We start from the raw sequence: 21,203 nt of genomic DNA on the forward strand, positions 1-21,203 counted from the left end.
AGGGCTAGCAATTGGGACTTAATTATCTCTGTATCCTCATTGCTTAATATAGTGCCTGGCACTTAACAGGCATTAATGGCCCTTGCATGAGCAGAAATTGTGGTGAGCTTGAAACTGTAAGACAGAGATTTATTCTTCAGGTGGATTCTTTTTTTTTTTTTTTTTTTTTTTGATTTTATTTATCTATTCGTGAGAGAGAGAGAGAGAGCGCGAGAGAGACGCAGAGACACAGGCAGAGGGAGAAGCAGGCTTCATGCAGGGAGCCCAACACGGGACTCGACCCGGGACTCAAGGATCACGCCCCAGGCCGAAAGCAGGCGCCAAAACGCTGAGCAACCCAGGGATCCCCAGGTGGATTCTTCAAATGGTCCAAGGGATTTGTCTCTTAGAGGAGCAGAACTGCTTTTCCCCTTTCATTGTGTACACACTTCTGTGTATGCTTACACAATGTGTTTGTATTTTCAGTACCCACTGAAAAAGAAAATTTGAGATAAAGTATCAGGCTGCATTCAGGAAAACTTTTAGATAAACAGGGTTTTATTAATTGTAATATCTGCTGCATAAATATGATAGTACGTATTTTTCTCTGGATGCTGGTTGATATGTGTAAGGATTCAGGGAACCACTTGAAGTAACTGCTTATGTATCCCCCACCCCGTGAATCCTACTTGGGGACCATTATCTTAGAATATTAACTTTAATAAAATACCTACTTTTAACTTTTGATTTTAGGTTCCATTGATAAAATCCAGATACCATGTTATTAGCATTTCTTCAAAGAATAGTGGTATCTTGTAACTTGTGGGTGTTTTGGAGTGATTACAGCAATAGCTGTTGTTCTCTTCTTGCTTCTGGTTTCTTGCCTCATCCAATCCATTCCGCATATCATACTCACTTTCCTAAAATACCATTTTCAAGTGTTGGCATCTGTGGGATAATAGAAAACACACTGGTTGTAAAAATCAGGATATGTCAATTTTAGTCCCTGTGTTGCTCCTTAGTTCTGTTTTCATCAATAAGTTTATTTAGGATGGTACTGGAAACATGCTTTTATCTTTGGGATGCCTGAGTGACTCAGTTGGTTAAGCGTCAGAACTCTTGATCTTGTTCAGGTCTCCCTCCATCTCACGGTTATGAGTTCAAGCCCCGCATCGGGCTGCATGCTGGGTATGGAGCCTACAAAAAAAGAAAGAAAGAAAAATGGTTTTATTTTTATTATCAAAAATGTAATTTCAAAAACAATTCAAGGCTCCCTTTGATAACCATTAAAATTATTAGAATTTTAAATGCCCAAGCCAAATCAAAGCATCAGATCCAAGCTCTGATTCTTTTCTTTCTTTTCTTTTCTTTTTTTTTTTTTGCTCTGATTATTTTCATACTGTAATTATATGCTGTCTATCTTCCCAATTTCCCTCTCTCCTGTCCTCCCAATTTTATAACATTTGCCCTAGTTTAGAATCACAGGCCAATAGGATAAAGTCTGTACTTCTTAGCCTGGCATTCCAGAGCCTTAACGTAGTTTGTCACCTTTGCAGTGTTAAAATCCTGTACTCTGCAGTATATATATCCCCTTCCTTCTGGAATAATATATATATTGTCCTTGAGCATTCCCACTGGATGAATGAAATTTTATTTGTGGTGTACTATTAAACATACTTTTTCCATTTTTTAGAAAACTTCTTAACCAGTACCTTGAAGATCAGAATACTGAAAATTCTGACCCTGACCTCAAACTTAGAAGCAAAAATGTAATTAATTCTCTGGGGTAAATATTTCAGCCCAATTTATCTTAAGCATTTCTCCATTGTAATATCTCATTGTAATGTTATCTGTATTGTAATACTATCTCTATTGTAAAATTTGATTTTTAATATCAGGAAAAAGTTTTGCATTATATTTGAGTTCAAGACTTGCCTAATGCAAGTCCAGTGATACGCAGTTATTCTAAACCTCACGACACCTTAAGTTTCTTCCAGATAGTTGAACTTCTCTCTCAACATTTCATATTTTCTGTAGTATTTTTAGATTCTTGGGTTCTTTCATTTCTAAAAAATTTTTTAGATTCATGCAGTCAGACCCTAACAATTATCTCCTTCTCTGTGAAATACACAAAAGTCTTATTTCCATTTGTATAATATTATAGTGTCTATGAGCTGCCTTATGGCAGATAAAAGTTGTTGGTCCCTCAGAGTTTTTCCTAGAAAATACGGAATGTGGATCATGTTAATCTCAGACGCTTTGAGATATATGCTAATGTCTACAATTCTTGTAATAACTATTCTTAGATGTAATCTGCATTTGAAAAGCTATTTAACAATATTGGAGTAGCTATCCTAGTAGGCTCTGAAGGAATGCAAAAATGTATCCCTGTCATCCTTCCATGATTCTTGCCATCCACTGTTCATATATAAGCGATTTCTGGAGTTCCCACTATGCCCTAGGCACTGTGTTTAGAATTGGCAGTTGAAAATATGAAAGTTATTTTCCTCAAGAAGTTTACCAACTGAACAGACGTAGGAGAAGCAGCAGGAAGTCTTCCTTGGGGCATTGAGTGAGCTTCAGGGGGTCTGTGACCCTTTCAAATTATATTTAATACTTTTTGTATATGTCCATTTTGGTGGAGGTGGGATAGAGAAGGTTCATAGCTCTTAGATTTTCAAGGGGCTTGGGTTCCAAAAACCTTTGGAACTTCCAGATTAGTAGAAAGATAACAAGGTTTGAGCTACACAGGAATTTTTATCCTGGCTATGCTTTGATTTTAAGCTTGTTGTCTTGGGAAATTGTGGATATATAGTACCTACCTGGATGGACCAAGGTCAAGATAGTATGTATATAAAGCTACTAACATCATCTGTACAAGGTACTCAGTAGTAATTCAAGATGTCTTATTATTCCAGTGGAAAAGTATTCAAGATTTAAACCTTAGAGGCAGGATATGCACCGTTTTGGGAAAGAGAGCTCATTTGAACTGACTCTTACAGGAAGAGTTTGTCAGGTGAACTAGCATAAAGGCATTTCAGATACAGAAAACTAACAGCACTTACAAACACATAGAGATAAGAGTTTTGGTTTTTAGATGAGAGGAACAGAGTGGTAAAGTATATAAAATAAACAAACCCTATATACTGAGATATGAATTCCCAAAGGGAGACAACTTAAATGTTGAGTAGGAGATGAATATGAAGTTGACCTTTGCATTTTTGAATGTTTTGGTGAGGAGTATTTTGATGTCTCATTATTATGACATAGTTGTTTATTCTTACAGTGTACAATTTGGTTGGTATGAAAGAGCTTTTTAAAACTGAGTTCCAAAAAATAAAAATAAAAATAAAACTGAGTTCCAACCATGTGGTCAGTATTCTTAATCTGGTAATTTTACTTTATCCCAGGTATATAAAATAGTACTCTACATAGTTCTTAAGATCCTTAGATCAGTTTTTCATTGGCTTCTGTTAAAAGTGGCATGTAAAAAAATTACATTAAAAAAAATCTTTAGGACCTAGACCTATTTATAGTGGTAGACCTCTTGCTTAGTTTAAATTTCTCTGCAAATGTGAGTTTTGCATAAGATCACTCAAGAGTGTTTGAGACTACACATTTGGGACCAGAACCACAGTGAGAAAGGAAGGGGAGTTCTAGATTCCATGATACAAAAAAGGGGAGAATAGCTTTTCTGGATACCTTCTTCCCACATTATGTACAATGGATTTACTCATAAGTTATAGATCCTTTGATAGGAAAAGAAACATTAAAACTGTTTAGAAATTAAGGAGTTTGTAGCAGGTTTTACAATTAGAAGTTGGCAGAGCTGAGTTTGTCCCAAGTTATAAAAGCACATGCTTTTTCTATGACATGATGTTGCCTAGGCCAACAATTGCATTCTCACTATTTAGGGAAAACAGTAAAAAAAGCAGAACATGAGAAATACAGAAAAATTCCTTGTTAGTATAGTTTTTGTTTGCAGCCTACTTCCAAACTAGCTTAAATGAAAAAAAAATTAGTTGCAATAGAATATTGCCCTTGAGCTACTTGAAGAACAGAAACCAAGAATTGGAGAGCTGTCCATAACCTTACCTTCTCTCTTCACAGCCCTTCTTTCTATGATTTATCAGTTTCTCTGTTTCTAGAGGGCTTTTTGGATACTTGTCTTGGCTTCTTGGCACCTGCTTTATTTTTCTCTCTTGCATTTTGACTTTCACTGTTTAGGACTGAATATTCTGAATAAAGGTATCCATCTTGGTGTCTCAACTAACTCATTCAGTTTATTTCAGTTTAGGGTAAGAGATGAGAATGACTAGAGTTGCTTGAACTCTTTTTCACATTCCTGAATCAGTCAACTTGCCAGTGAGGAGTATTGTGTAAATTGACCAAGTAGGGAGCTTGTTCAGATGTATGGGAGGGAAGGGACTTTTCTTAGGTAAATAGAATGATCATTCACTAACTAGGCAGGCAGTCCGAAGAGTACCTAGTCCAAAAATCCTTGAAGCAAAACTGAAAAAAAAATTAAACTATTGAAGTTTCAGCCCCAAATAAACTTCTACTCACTTTCTTTCAGAGAAGGGGAAAAGAAGTATAAAGAGTCCTTATGACTTGAGAGATCATTCATTTGGCTCTAAAGAGTCCTTATGACTTGAGAGATCATTCTTTTGGCTCTGGTAGGGTGTTTAATTTCACATACACAGTACATATTAAACAAGGCAAATTTTTGGGGTGTGTGAAAACTATAAAATTAAGATAGTCTCTAAGTTGCATATTAATGGAATCTAAACTTTGAATTGTATTTTTTCAGTGTTAAAATATGGAACCAGAACATTTACCTTCTTGTAAGTAAATCTTATTTAAAGATCATTTTATTGGGCAGCCCCGGCGGTGCAGCGGTTAAGCGCCACCTGCAGCCTGGGGTGTGATCCTGGAGACCCGGGATCGAGTCCCGCGTCAGGCTCCCTGCATGGAGCCTGCTTCTCCCTCTGCCTGCCTGTCTGTCTCTCTGTCTCTATAAATAAATAAATAAATAAATAAAAATCTTAAAAAAAAAGATCATTTTATTGAAGTATTATATAGTCATTCTTTTTTCATTTCTCGAATATGTATCTGAAATATATCACTATCTGAAAGACTAATGTATTTACTTCACAATAGATTTTGCTTCAACAAAATAAATCTACAGTTCTTTTAGTTCCTGAATCATATAAAAATTGAGTAATGTAATATCTTGCCTTGTCATTAGTGTGCATGTCCTGTGTATCTGCTTCCCTCTGTATCTCTCTGCCATGTTTTTTGTCTACTCATAGTTTCTCTAGCTGTCCATTCACCTCCTTGTGCCTCAGATTAATGTGTATTAGAAATGGGTATTAGAGATAGATCAGGATGTACTGTGTAATTTAGAAATTTCCTGTAACATATGCCTAGTGTTTGTAATTCTTTTACTGTGTTTTAAGTAAGATCTACTCCCAGTGTGGGGCTTGAACTCACAATCTTGACATCAGAGTCACATGCTCTGCCAACTGAGTCACCCAGGTGCCTCTGTAATTCTTTGTTTTTAATACTGTAAATAAATGACACATAAGTGGAGGAAAATAGAGTAGATGGATATCAATAATAGGATTCTGTAACTGAAATAACTGGTTATGTTCAAATATTTATTGCTAAACCTATTCACTGACATTATTAGATTTTCAAAATAAAAAGTTTTTCTTGTTTAATTTATAGTATGAATAATAGAAGGCTATTAAAGTAAGAAAACTATGGTTTTAATGCTTAATATACCAGATGCTTTGGTCTTTTCATTTTGTGGAAAAGTAAAGAGATTGGATGTTTTAATAGTTCAAAAGCTTGAAACAAAAAATTTTTACTTGTGAAAGTCACCGTTCATAGGAACTATTATTTCCTTTCTTGATTAATAGGTAGTTACTGGCTAACTCCACCTGCTCAGCCTCTTCTTCATTTCTTTAACCCCCATTGTAATTTTTTTTTAATTTTTTTAAGTTTTTATTTATTTATGATAGTCACAGAGAGAGAGAGAGAGAGAGAGAGAGAGAGCGGTAGAGACATAGGCAGAGGGAGAAGCAGGCTCAACCCCCATTGTAATTTGATTTCAGGATCTACTATTTTGCTGAAATTGCATTTATTATGGTTGTCTCAGATCTCCAGGAAACATCCAGTAGATTTTTTACAGTAGCATGCATCTTTGTTTGTTGATACCTCTTTAGCATTCAGCAATAATTACTGTTTTTTTTTTCTGAGTCCTTAACCTGATGTTGAAACATACCTGTTTTTTTTTTTAACCTATCTCTTTGGTCTTTCTCCTCTAATAGTGGCTCAGATGCAATATACTTTCTATTTTTTTTACCCTATGGGAAGTCCTATGGGAAATATAATTGAATATTTAGAAATAAGAATTTTAGTGATCTTGTGAAACTGACTATAGTGACATGGTTGCTCTAATGTTGGTAAAGAGTCTCAAAGAATAATAAAATACTGATATTCTCTCATACTCTACATTCTTGTGATGACTAACAGATTATTTTTAAAGTATTTTTGGAAAACGTAACAATCTAAACAAGAAGTATAGGATTAATATTTAACCAATCCTTCTGTTATCAGTTTTTATATTATTTGCAAGCTATATATCGGTTGCAAACCATATCTTGTTTTGCCATAGTTAATATTTTCAAGTATGTTCCTGAGTTATCTCACCATTTACTATTTTTCTTGTTAATGGAGGTTTAGAAAATTTTATTTTAAAACAGAATGTGGATTGAATAGACATATAAATTGTCACTGTTTTATCTTTAAAATATGTTTTAACTAGAAGAGGGAAGAAAAATAATCTTTGATGCTAGGGGAAGGGAATTATAATTAAAGGTCAAGAAAGGAATGTGTAGATGTCAAGAAAGAAAAGACCAGACAGAAGTAGGAGCATATCTTTGTGATATATTTGATTTTAGCAATTTGAGTGTCTAGTGTTACATTGGATACTCTAGCAAATGTAGATCACAGTAGTTTTATCTGGATTAAATTTAGCCATTACTTACATATCCATGTAATTTTGAGTAAGTTATTTAAGTTACTCTTGGGGCGTCTGAGTGGCTCAGTCTGTTAAGTGTCTGCCTTTGACTTAGGTCATGACCCCAGGGTTCTGGACTTGAGCCCCACGTCTGGCTGTGGGGAGCCTGCTTCTCCCTCTGTCCCTCCTCCTGCTCATGTGCTCTCTCTGTCTCTCAAATAAGTCTTTAAGCTACTCAATCTGAGTTTCCTTATCCATAAAACAGGAATACTTTGCCCTGTGAGAATTAGTAATAATACGAAATAAAGAACATAATGTAGTGTTAGATGTTGTTCTAAATAAATCATAGTTAGAAATGAAGAGTGATTAAGGGCATTAAGTGAGAAGTAAAATAAATGTGAAGGGAAAAGGCAACCCCTTGCTTTTTTTCTCTTTTGAACTTCTTTGATGAGAGAGAAAGAAACAATGTAATGTAATTATCTGAAGATATCATTGATAGTAACTTGGGAGTTTTGACTTTATTCTCTAAGCCAGTGATCTCTAACTTTTGATTACAGTAATTTTTAAGCATGCACCTTCTCAATATACTTTCATTAATTTATAAATTACATACTTACACAACTATGCTAAAATTTATTTTTTTAATTTAAATTCAGTTAACCGACATATAGTAGTATATCATTAGTTTCAGATGCTGATTTATTATAAAATACATATAAAAATTAGAATAGGATGAGATAAAGCCTATAAATAATATTCATAAATTTTAAAAATATTTACTAATGACAAAGTATATTCAGTAAAATTAAAATACTTTGTAAAAGTCTTGATTTTAACACCTTGTAAAATAGTTATTTGAAAGACTGGCTCAGAGTTTAATTACTTCCTTAGATTAAAAAGATACCTGACTGGGCACCTGCATGGCTCAATCAGTTGAGCCTCTGACTTTGGCTGATGTCTTGATGTCTATGCCCTGGGATGGAGCCTGGTGACCTCAAGACTGGGTTCCGTGCTCAGCAGGGAATCTACTTCTCCGTCTTCTGCTGCCCCCTCCCCTGCTTGTGCATTCTCTCTCTCTAAAATAATAAAATAAAATAAAATAAAATAAATAAAATAAAATAAAATAAAATAAATAAAATAAATAAAATAAATAAAATAAAATAAAATAACTGGGACACCTGGGTGGCTCAGTGGTTGAGCATCTATCTGCCTTTGGCTCAGGGCATGATCCCAGGGCCCGGGATCGAGTCCCGAATTGGACTCCCTGTGAGGAGCCTGCTTCTCTCTCTCTCTATGTCTCTGCTTTTTTTCTGTGTCTTTCAGGAGTAAATAAATAAGTAAAATCTTTTTTTTTTTTAAAAAAAAGATAATTGACAGATTCTAGATCCAAATGGTTCATTAAATCATCATGCTTATTTTTATTTCTTTGTTTAATGTTTAATGAATGCCTACTGTGTGCCAAATGTTATTCTAGACTCTGAAGACTACAACTCCTGCAGCTTATATTCTATTGGCAAGAGTCATAGAATAACCTAATAAACAAGTAAATGTAACCTAGGTCAGATATTAAGTGCAAAAGAGAACAGTATAACAGTAAGGAAGAAAAAGGAGTAGAGTATGTCAGTTATCTATTACCACAGTAATGTTGTATAACAACCACAAACCTTAGTGGCATATAATAATAAATATTTTTACATGCTGTTGGTTGTCAGCTAAGCAGTTTTGCTGATCTTGACTGGGTTCATTCATGTTTCTGGGGGTTGGCTGGCTGTCAGCACATCTATCCTGGCTATGGCTGGGATGACTAGGATTGCTTGTCCCTGCTCCACATGTTTTTCATTCCCCAATAGGTTACATGGCTGTTGCAGAGGCGCAGGTGAGGGGAACAAATACACAAGACCTATTTAGTCTTGGAACTGGCACACTGTCACTTCCATTATTTTCTGTTGAAGAAGGCAAGTTACAATGCCATATCCACTTCAAGGGGTGGGGAGATCAATATCATCTTTTAAGTAAAAAAACCCGGCAAAAGTCACATGTGGAATTAATACAGGGAAGGATGAAAACTAGGCTTTTAATATGATCAATCTACCATATGACAAGTAGAAGAGATTATTATTATTATTATTATTAAAGATTTTATTTATTTATTCATGAGAAATACACACAGAGAGAGAGGCAGAGTCATAGGCAGAGGGAGAAGCAGGTTCCCTGTGGAGAGCCCAGTGTGGGATCATGACCTGAGGCAAAGGCAGGTGTCCAACCGCTGAGCCACCCAGGTGCCCTAGGAGATATTAAAAAGGTGGTTAAGACATTGAACCAAAACTTGAAATGCAGTTATCTGCGAGGAAAGCATTCCAGACAGAACATGTGCCCATGGACCTGAGTTAAGAGTGTTGAAGGAAGCTATTGTACTTGAGTGGAATAGGTGATGAAGAGAATACTATATTTGTGGTAGGCTTGGGAGTTAGGGCTGACTATCTCTGTTCTTGTAGGTCATTGTAAGAATGGCCTTTAAGTAAGATGAGAATCTTTTAGGTTTTACTCTTAGGTATGATGTTAACTGGATCACCTTGGCTGCTATGTGGAGACTAAAATTTAGGAGGAGAGACCACTTAAAGCTATTCCAGTAGTTGAAGCAGGAGGGCCTGAAGATTATGACGGTGAATTGAGGAAAAGGGATGAATTTGGAAGGCATTTCTTAGGTAGCATTTACAAGACTTGGTCATATTAGAAGGTGAGGAAGGGCTCATTAAGCTAAGTTGGACACTAAGTGATAGGAGAAAGAAAATACAGGAGGAAAACAATCTGAGGAGTTGGGTACTGAGTGCAATTGTAGATGTATTGATTTTGATTCGAATATAGATTTCAGGTCAATGTCTTGGTTTCCCTAATAGATCTATAATTTTTTTTTGTGTGTGTATGGGTGATTATGGAACTCATTGAAAAAGATGAAATTGAGATAATATATACTGAGAATAACAGAGGAATATAGAACATTAGAGTTACTTAAGTATCTGTTTGAGGTTGATAAACTCTCATGCTTGCTATAGAGAGTTGCCTTTATACTTCTGGTACCTAGCCAATGGCTACATGATAGGTGCTTAGTAAATCTTGTTAAATAAATTAGTCGTTACAGTGTACTTATAAAGTATGTTTACCAGATAACACAAATAATGATGTATTTATAAACTGCTGTATATCTTATTTGTACAATGAACTCTGCAAGAAACATTACCAGGTCCTTCTTTTATATTGGATCCTCAGACTACTCTAATTCCTGTTTTTGCAGTGAGGAACCCGAACTTGCCCAAGGTCACACAGGTAGTAAGTGGCAGAACTATTCCAGTATAAACTTTTGCTGTTCACTGTTATGTTCTGTTACCTCTTTCAGTGCACTTGTTGGCACCAGCAGCACGATCATCCATTCCCACTGTGAGAGAGAGGGAGTCACTGGCAGAACCTTGGAAATAAGTGGTTGCCTGACATTTTAGAATTTGTTAACATACCTGTTGGCTGTCAACTATTTGTCGGAATCCTTTACCTTAAATATACTTGGGTATGGATTGAACATGTTAGTGTCCCATAGTTTTTAATATGGAATTTGTTTTACATACTACATGTGAACCATTTTAAATCACAGGTGGGAGTGGGAGGTGGTTTCTTTTCTGCAAACTTATCAAAGCATTTCTGTCCGTTATATACTCTACTAGTTAGTGTATATTTTCATAAATAATACTTGATGGTATAATGATAACAATGAATAATGATCATATGTTTCTAAAGTCTCTTATCAGTGTAATAATTTTCAGTGGAGTTTTGGTTCAGTGAAGTAGTTTAGCACTAATTTAGTCTGTAAAAGTAAAGCTAATAGGCTCTTTTTCACCTACTGAAGTTAGAAAAACAGATGTTAAATGGTCACCTCTGTATTTCTTAATCACATTAGAATTGGAATGAATTGTATGTAGAAATATCCTAAATTTGCATCATTTTAAAGAGAGTGAGTTATTCTGAGTTTTTTGGGAAATTCAACCCACCCATTTAAATTCCATTCCCTTTCCGCGTGTGATCCTTTTCCTGAGGGAATTTTGAGTAGAGATGGGGAAATAATGATGTACACAAACAACTAATGCAAAGCTGAATACAATACTGTGGGACAAAGTGCCATAAGGATTCTTTATGTTTTTTTTTTTGTAACTCTTTTTTTATTGTAAAATATACATCAAATTTACCCATTTTAACCATTTTTAAAAGTACATAGTTTAGGGACGCCTGTGTGGCTCAGTGGTTGAGCCTCTGCCTTTGGCTCAGGGTGTGGTCCCCTGGTCCTGGGATCAAGTCCCACATTGGGTTCCCTGAGGGAGCCTGCTTCTCTCTCTGCCTGTGTCTCTGCCTCTCTCTGTGTCTCTCATGAATGAATGAATGAATGAATGAATAAATAAATAAATAACGTCTTTAAAAAAAATATACAGTTCAGTGACATTAAGCGCACATCCACATTTTTGTGCAATGAGGACTCCTAAAAGGGAAAAATCATATACTTTTAGGACAGTCACGGAATGCTTTATAAGAAAGTATTTTTAATTTTTTTTAATTTATTTATTTATGAGAGAGAGAGAGAGAGAGAGAGAGAGAGGCAGAGACACAGGCAGAGGGAGAAGCAGGCTCCAAAGCACCGGGAGCCCGACGTGGGATTCGATCCCGAGTCTCCAGGATCGCGCCCTGGGCCAAAGGCAGGCGCCAAACCGCTGCGCCACCCAGGGATCCCTATAAGAAAGTATTTTTAAAGTGAATCCAGGATGCCTGGGTAGCTCAGTGGTTTAGCATCTGCCTTCGGCTCAGAGCATGATCCCCGGGTCCTGGGATAGAGTCCCACATCAGGCTTCCTGCATGGAGCCTGCTTCTCCCTCTGCCTGTGTCTCTGCCTCTCTTGCTGTTTCTCATGAATAAATAAATAAAATCTTTAAAAATAGGGGATCCCTGGGTGGCTCAGCGGTTTAGCGCCTTCGGCCCAGGGTGTGATCCTGGAGTCCTGGGATCGAGTCCCACATCAGGCTCCCTGCATGGAGCCTGCTTCTCCCTTTGCCTGTGTCTCTGCCTCTCGTTCTCTCTCTATGTTTCTATGAATGAATAAATAAAATCTTAAAAAATATATTTTTAAAAAAATTATACACTAAGTTCACCGGCTAAAGTTTCTAATAGACCTAATTATTCGTTTGTAATTTCTTCATTTTACTCCTATTTCAGCCAGATTCTGTGTTCTTGTTGTGTTTGACCCTGTCAAATTAATGTTCTAATGAGAAGGTCTGCAGTGAAGAACAGAAGTTTCGTAATATTCACTTTGGGGAGGATGGATATTCCTTATTACTGGATGGGACTGGATGCCTTGGTTAGCATGCTCTGATGCTGCTAATAATTACTATTAATGATATTATCTAACTTCCTTTTAAGAATTTTTTTATAACAGCTTTGTTAAGGTAAATTCACATATATTGAGATTAATTCATATATACCATAAAATTCACCTCTTTGAAAAATACATTTCAGTAGTTTTTAGTGTAGTAACAAAGCTGGGTATCTGTCATCACTATCTAGTTTTGGAACATTTTGTCACTAATAGAAACCCCATAACCCATTACCAGTAGCACTTTATTTCTCCCTTTCCCCAATACCATGTAACTTCTAATCTATTTTCTGCCTCTTGATTTTCCTAGTCTGAACATTTCATATAAATGGAAACATAGGCTTTTTGTGTATTTTACATAGTATAATGTTTTCAAGACCCATCTGTTAAGTATGTCATCAGTACCTTATTTCTTTTTATCACTGAACAATAGTCAACTGTATGAATATGCCATGTTTTGTTCGTTCATCAGTTGATGGACATTTGAGCTGTTTCCACTCTTTGGCTTTTATGAATAATGCTATGAACATTTGTGTGTAAGTTTTTGTGCAGACATACATTTTCCATTCTCTTGGGTATATACCTAGGAGTAGAATTGCTGGGTTGTGTGGGGTTGCTCTATATTTATCCTTTTCAGGAATTGCCAAACTATGTTTCTATTAAGATTTTATTTTATTTTTTTTAAATTTTTTTATTTATTTACGATAGTCATACAGAGAGAGAGAGAGAGAGAGGCAGAGACACAGGCAGAGGGAGAAGCAGGCTCCATGCACCGGGAGCCTGACGTGGGATTCGATCCCGGGTCTCCAGGATCGCGCCCTGGGCCAAAGGCAGGCGCCAAACCGCTGCGCCACCCAGGGATCCCTCTATTAAGATTTTAAAACCTAATTCTACAGACAAGTTTGGCAACCAAACACGACTTTATTTCTACTTGGTCTCTCCTTTTTTTGAAAAATGGTAATTTTGTTAAAGCAGATCCTTTATTCTTAATTTTTTATATCTAAAAACAAATATCTTTTACTAAGCAAAGAATGTTTTTATGCATTGATAGGAAAAATTGGCATAGCAGATCCCTTAATGATAATGCTTTATGTATTTTTATTGGGGAGTTGAAGTGGAAAGGTGCAAAAATATGGCATGTAAAACTTAACTCTGATTTGCCAAGTAATTTTTAAGACTTTGGATATATATAACAATTAGGACTTCTGTGGTCTCTGTATGGATCGACAATGGAAGGATTAGAGAGAACATCAATGACAGTTTACTCTATCATTTTAGAACTTGGCTTATGATTTATTTTATGTAATGGGTCTAAATAGACTTACATTGCTTTCTGAGTTTTTTAAAGAAGAATTGGAGCTGGCAATCAGTGTGGTCTCAATATCCTACTCTAGTATGGCACCAAATCTTAGGGTATACACAAAAAGGATTAAATTGCTCTTTAAGAACCAAAATTTGACAGTTTTTTTTTTGACAGTGTTTGAGTATACAAATAAGGATAATTTGATGTCTGCCATTTCAGCTAATCTGAGACAGCTAATTAAACTTTTCCCTTAAAAAAATAAAAATAAAAAAATAAACTTTTCCCTTAAATTCCTCATCTATTAATAAATTTAATGCTTATCTTAATTTTTCCATATTTAAAGACATGCTCTATGCTAGGTGCTATGTAGGGTACTTTACATGCATGATTTAATAAATGCATTTCTTCTGTCTTTACTCCTTGACTTAATGTAATTATCACATTTAAAAAATTATTACATAAACAATATTATTTATTTATTATATTTATCTTGTTAAGCCCACCAAGTTGTTCTTTTTCCCTCATTCAAAAGGTTTCTTAAGTCTTAATTTTTAATTGAAAAGACAAGTAATTAAAGGAAAGAAAATTAAGTTACCTATTTCATATAGTAAAACAGCTTTCTGTCTTCATTGGCGATGGGACTGGAGAGTAAGGGACCATGTTTGGGAGTTGTTTACTGAAGTAGACTCATGAGAACTTGAAATTGATTAGGTATGAGAGGTAGCAAGTGGGATAGATAAGAGGGGAAAAGTTCAAAACTACTTAGGAAGTCTTACCTTTGAAAGTGTAAGGAGAGCAGAGGTGCAATGAAAAAAAGAGAATCATTTGAAAAATTAGGTTTCTTTTTATCTAGTTAGGTTTGAATTGCTGTTGGGGATGTTTAATAAGCAGTTTGTGGAACTAGAACTGAAAAGTCAGGACTGGAAATAGAGATTTTGGAATCTTCATAAATGTAATTGTTAATGTCAGAATAGGGAGGGGATAAGCTTCCTAAAAAATGAAATCTGAGAAGAGAACAGTTCCATAGAAAACACAACATTTAGGGGTTTGGAAGCAGAGGAGGCAGAAAGGACTAATTTAGCAGGGTAAGAGGAGAATCAAGGGACCGTTTCATGGAATCTAAGAAAGGAATTTTAAAAGGGGGAGGATCATTTGTGTTAAATAAAATACTTTTCGGAATTAAGGCTTTGAGATATTGATGGAGTTTGGAGATTACTGGTGACTTCATAAAAGTAGTTTCAGTAGAAGTGGTAAAGAGAAGATTGAAATTTTTGAGGGGTTCGGGAGTTAAAGGTTTACCAGTACGTGCAGGTTTCTCTTTAAAACTGTGGTCTGTTGGCCACAGCTTAGTGGCAGTCTGGCTGAGCAAAAAATAATTTATTTCCATATAGTGGTAAATATGTATTGAACTCTTAAGCTGCTAAGGGGACTCTTCCTGTGCTGTATTTGTTTTTGCAAAGGTAAATAGGAATTCTGCAACCATGCTATTAATTTGGGGGTCATATTTAATTTTTTAGTTCGACAGTTGATGTTATTGTGGCTTAATGTGTTAAAGCTGGAACTGTGTATTCTCAATTTTACTGTATGTTTATTTATACTCTATGTTATGGAATAGTGAAATTGGTGATAGATTGCTTTGGAAAACTATGAGAGTCTGGGCTTGGCAGAGTATTCCCCTGTGTAAACTCAAGGGTAGGGACTGTCATGACGTGTTTTCTTCAATCAGGACACATAATCAGATAAAGGGGGTGGCATGGTCAGGAGCCCTAAGTATAATACCCAAATTTTGGAATTTTTGAGCAATTTGCTGGGACAGTGGGACAAAATATTTGAATTTGGGATTAACCTGCAAAATGTGGAACCAGTGGTTTCATGAGTTAAATGGTAGTAAGAGGACCATTAGATAAGGATGATGAAGAAAGGAATGAACGGACAGGTGAGAACCCGTGTATAGAAAGAAAATTATCAAACCTGCAAACACTTCTTTGCCATTTGTATGTATTATATATCTTCATTTCAGTAAAAGTTATATATATAATTTTAGTGTCCTGTTAATTCAAATGGGATTCTACTTTATTTCCATAAGAATGTTATTTGCACATTGACAGAGGAGAAATTTGTATTACATCCTCCTAACTTACTTGAGATCTTGAGAAAGCACTGTGTTGTCTTTTCCCACCCAAGAACAAGAGCCTTTCCTTTAAAGAAAGTATTGCTTGTTGTCTGGGCTGTGCAAAAAAAAAAAAAAAAAAAAGGATTATAGATTTGGGAATTTATTTTTCCTTTTAGTTTTATGCTTTCCCATATTATTTCTAATATATAAAGTCTATAGTTCATTGCGGCTCTTTCTTCCACAGGTCCTATCCTGTCCCCGTGCTCTAATAAAACCACCTTTTTGCACAGACACAAAAAGTCTATAGTATAAAACAAGTTCTCAAGGGGTGCCTGGGTGGCTCAGTTGGTTAAGCATCTGACTTGGTTAAGCTCTTGATTTCCACTCTGGTCATGATCTCAGGATCGGGAGATGGAGCCGTGTGTCAGGCTGCAAGCTCAGCATGAGTCTGCTTGAGTTTCTCGCCTTCTGTCCTTCCCTGCACTTGTGCGTGTGGGTGGGCACGCATGTGTTCGATCTCTCAAATAAATAAATCTTTAAAAAGCAAAAACAAAGACAAGTTCTCAAGATTAAAGCTTATTGCTACCCCTTTGAGGAGAATTATAAAAGTTGTTACCTTCGGGAGATCTCCTTTGCTAGCAGTTGATGGAACTAGGAATTGAACTCTAGTGTCTCAGCCTCAAAGCTGTCCCATTGTGAAGTAGTAATAAAGTGTAAGAGGGCAGAGACATTTGTTTCTTAAGTGTACTGGTCAATTCTAATTTGTATTCCTTTTCTCTGAACATTACCACCAGAGAAGACCTAAACAGTTTATTTACTCACTATTTACTCGCTACTGTTAGTTACAAATTATGCCAGTAGTAGCTAGTATTAACAGAAAGAAGACATGGTCTGCATTTTCAGGAAATTCATGTTCTGATGGCATAGATGAATATATAAGTAACTACTGCACATTGGGATATGTCCTAGAGTAGAGGATAAAGAGCTGTGGGTAGAGATGAGGAAGCACTTTGGGAGGAAGTGGGAGATGGGGTTTGGTGCCAGGACTGGTCTCAGGAAATGTTTTAACAAGAGGATTTCTGTAGTGAGCTAGAAGAAAGTGAGGAGTTTGTTTGGTGTATACTACTAAGAAGATAACTGAAGCATTAAAATCAACATGAATAAAGAATAAAATGTTTTTGTTACCCAAAGAACCCATATGATTGCTCCTACTTCAAAATAGTATCCTTTTACCATTTGTCCTGACTTAGCTTCAAAGAACGCATAGCTTTCCTCTCTGAAAAAGAATGGCTGACAAGTTAAAGTTAGTCTGTTATAAAGTAATAGGTAAAGCGTGAGCAAAGATAGGAAGAATTTTGAAAGGCAGAATTGGATGTTTTACAATTGAATATAGACATTGCAATTGTATGATTTAAAGGTCCTTTGGTTTTGATTCCTGTGATGGGTGTTAGTGATGTGCATATTTTTATATAAATAGGTTTGTAAAGATTTAAGAAAAGCTGGTTAGAGATAGTATACTTTTGCTGGGAATTATAATATGATTTTTTTACTTATTGCTGTTAACTTTGTATTTGGGGTTTAAAAATTATTCTGGCTTAATGATCATACAATTTATATAGTAGTATTAACTTAGTAATACTATAATTGAGTGGCTTTGTGACAGGACAGTTAAATATTTCAGGTATAAAATCAGATTCTTCATTTAACAGTTATTATGGAGTGCCATCTATGTGTCAAGCCCTTTTAAAATTCAGATGGATTTGGGCACCTGGATGGATCACAGTCGGTTAAGCATTGATTTTAAGTCAGTTAAGACTCTTGATTTTGGCTCAGGTCATGATCTCAGAGTTCTTAGGATCCTGTGAGCTCAGGGCATCTGCTTGAGATTCTTTCTCCCCCCTTCCTCCCCTATGCCTCCCCTCTCTCCTTGCTCACATGTGCTCGCTCTTGCTCTCTCAAAAAAATTAAATAAAATTCAGATGGATTTTGCAGATGCTTTACCGACTGAGCACCCGGGTGCCCCCAATACTGTTTTTTAAGTGTTGACATTGAGGAATTTGGGGCAGTGGTGTGTGGCCTGGTAATAGCGTAAGAAGTCTTGAGCTCCAATATTTAATTTATTTATATTCTATCTTATTCCGAAAGATATTTATCTTATTTGAGTTAGCTAAATTTCCATGTTAGCTCTATTACTTTTTGTGTCCATTTTTTTCTTAGTTGTTCTGATTTAAAATCCAGCCAATTAATACTTTGCTTACCTCAACATATTCTGAATTCTAAGTGTTCAATGAATATGAAGAGAATTAGATATATTTTAGAAATGGAGCTAACACAACTTGCTGATGCATTGGATGTTGTAGGGGAGGTAAAGGAAGGAATCAAAGATGATTCCTAGCTTTTAGATTTGAGCAATTGTTGAATGGTAGTGCTTATTTGGACATGTTTGTGATCTCATGAGACACCCAGTGGACAATCCAGTAGACAGCTGTTTGACTAGAGAGATTCAACAAACAGCACACAACACATTCTTACTAGCTTAGAACCATAGGTAAACAATTAAACTGTACTACTTTGTTAAAGAACTCAAATCTTGACACCAAAAGGATATCTTAAAAGAGAATAGTTATGTTGCATGTGACTGTGAGAAGCTTTTGAGAAATCAGTTTATTGATATAGGATTAAGAGAATAAAGCTTTGTGTTTGAAGAAATAAAGAGAAAAAAAGAATTTGGAACATTAAAACAAAGTATTAAACTTCGTTTTTTTTTTGTGCATCAAAAATTCTAATCTATTAGAGACATCTGTATAACTTGCCTGAGCTCAATAAATAAATGATGTCACCCATTTTTAATGTGATTTGCATTAGATCTTGGTCTATAACGTCCAGTAAGATAGTCCAGTTTGTGCCTTCAGTTTTATAGTTGGTGAGATCGGCAAGACTGAAATTTCACAAGTGGTAATAGAGCAATGTATTACTGACTCTTTGGTGCTGGGGGCTGAGGAGCTGTTAAGGGAAGGGTCAAGAAAGCTTCACAAAGGAAATAACACTTTAGCCAGATCCTACTGTTAATTCACCAGCAAGGGTAAAAATGTCAAACTGTGATGTTGAAGGGTGGAGGATTGCTTTTGGTGGTGGTGGTAGTAAGTGATTCTATGTGGCTGAAGCATCAGATTCTTAAGTAAGAGAGTGTTAAAGAAAAAAAAAGCTAGGAAATTGGACAGGCAGCATTCAAAATGTTGTAATTAAAGAGTTGGTAGTTTATCTTGGAAGTCATGGACACATGAGAGGATTTTAATGTGATTGACTAAAAATGATCAGATTTGCCTTTTAGGACAGTAACTGCGATACAAAATTATTTAAAAGAACTTACTGACTTTTTCAAGATGTTTAAGAGTAGACCATTGAAAATTTTTCTTAAAGGCTTTGTTTGCATAATTAAAAAAACATCTGATACAGGGTATGGTATCTATAAGCCTATGTAAATATGCCATTTAGCTATATTTTGCTCAGTTAGGATGGTAAATGATTCAAAGTACTTTCTTCCTTAGGAGTATATTAAATAACTATGTTAAACTTAACAAATGAATTATTTTATTGGTGTTTTAGTTCAGTGCTATTTTGACACAGTCTGTCACATGCACTATATGAATAAGATTCCTTAATATTTTATATGTTTCTCAATTAATTTCCTAGTAATTAATTTCACCTAGAGACAATAGAATTGGTGGCCAGGAAGTTAAAATGAAATTACACATATAGATACTTTCATTTCCTGTAGTTAAATGAGTTTTGGTGCTATCTCTACTTCAATCACTATTTGGACATTCATTTTGATGTATTAAAAAAAATCTTTTGTTTAGGCCAGCATTTAAATCGTATTCTAAGATTAATGTATTTAGCATACAAGCATTTAATATGTTCCAGGGGTACTGAACATTACAAATGTTAATCTAATTATAATCTTGTACTCAAGAGCTTACGGTGTAGTAGGAGAAATAAGATGTATTCTCTTTACATATTTATCATAAAGAGAAGGAAATGGTATTTTGAGAGTGCATATAAAGTCTAAAAAGAATTCAGAAGGAAAAGATTATTTTTGCATGAGTGGGAAAAGAAACTTTGAAGGAGCTAAGACTTAAAAAGTAGATAAGATTTGGAAGCTTGTTTACTGAGTGTGGGTATTGTCCTCCTATCACAGAAGATGAGATGGGTTAACTGTGCTCATTGTCATACAGCTAGAAAGTGGTAGATTAGAATTTTAATTCAAGCAACTAACTGTAAAGCTGACCTTTTGTTTTGTTTTGTTAGGAAAATTAGACCCTACTTGTTATCTTCTTAAAAAACATTTGGGTAGAATTTTTTTCAATGTCAATTTTTTTATGTACAAAGGTTAATGTTTAATGGACCACCTTTGTTTTATTTATACTACACCAGAGATGAGTATTGCTGATGAGTATGAAACTTTTTAAGTATACTGCTTATGTAGACTTATTTTAATAGAACATTGGAAGGTTGAAGTAGAAGTACACCATGCTGTGCAGGGCTTTAAGAAAACTGAATGTATAAAATTCGAACTCATGTGAAATATTTATTTGTACACAAAAGTATTCTAAAATTAAATATGAAAAATGCAGTCATTTCATATAAAAACTTTATTTTGTCCATTTCTCAATAATACATTGTGTAAAAAATAAATGGAATAATTGCAGGTATTCCAGAAGTGCATTAACATTTTATAATTAAATTCATCCCCTTTTCCCATTTCTTTGTAGTTACATTTTTTTCAGTGATTATTACCTCAGTTAATTACTTTACCCCTGTGTTTAGACTCATATCCTTCTGTAAGTCACATTCACATACAATATTTTGTAATGCATTAAGATACTATAAATACCTGAAAATTAAAATCTTTGAGCAAAAATAATACAGAGATTCTAATTAAATATGTACGATTTATAGTGCATAACTGGGAGGGTCTTTGTTAATATGGATTAAGAAAATAGCTGTCTTTTTCCTTTAATTTTTTTAGCATTTAATTTTTAAAAATCTTTTTTTCAAGTTTTTATTTATTTAAGTAATCTCCACATGCAGCATGTGGCTTGAACTCATGACCCTGAGATCAACTCATGACCCTGAGATCAAGGGCCATATGCTCCTCTTATTGAGCCAGCCAGGCACTCCTTCAGCATTTAATTGTTTGAATAGACAATACATGCATATAATCAAATAGGCATGAAATATCATACAGTAATGTTTCTTTCCCATCCATTTCTTACAGCTATTCATTTCTTTTCTCAACTGATAACAACCTTGTTAATTTTCTCTCCTAGAGATATTTTATGCACATGTACAAGGAAATGCAAATATATTTTTATTC

At 35.1% G+C, this 21,203-nt stretch overlaps 1 protein-coding gene and 1 long non-coding RNA gene across 5 annotated transcripts in view; one reads left to right on the forward strand and one right to left on the reverse strand.

Moving 5' to 3' along the window:
• Window positions 1-21,203, forward strand: part of PTPN12 (protein tyrosine phosphatase non-receptor type 12) — a 79,461-nt gene that overhangs the window by 9,511 nt on the left and 48,747 nt on the right. The gene's annotated exons all lie outside the window — the stretch shown is intronic.
• On the reverse strand, window positions 174-15,912 carry LOC129494210 (uncharacterized). Its single transcript, XR_008661306.1, has 3 exons — window positions 15,855-15,912; window positions 714-1,176; window positions 174-471 (listed from the first exon to the last, which is right to left on the reverse strand). It is a non-coding gene; the product is annotated as an uncharacterized LOC129494210 (long non-coding RNA).

Source organism: Nyctereutes procyonoides, unplaced genomic scaffold (genome assembly GCF_905146905.1).
Source record: "Nyctereutes procyonoides isolate TBG_1078 unplaced genomic scaffold, NYPRO_anot_genome, whole genome shotgun sequence".
Lineage (NCBI taxonomy): Eukaryota > Metazoa > Chordata > Mammalia > Carnivora > Canidae > Nyctereutes > Nyctereutes procyonoides.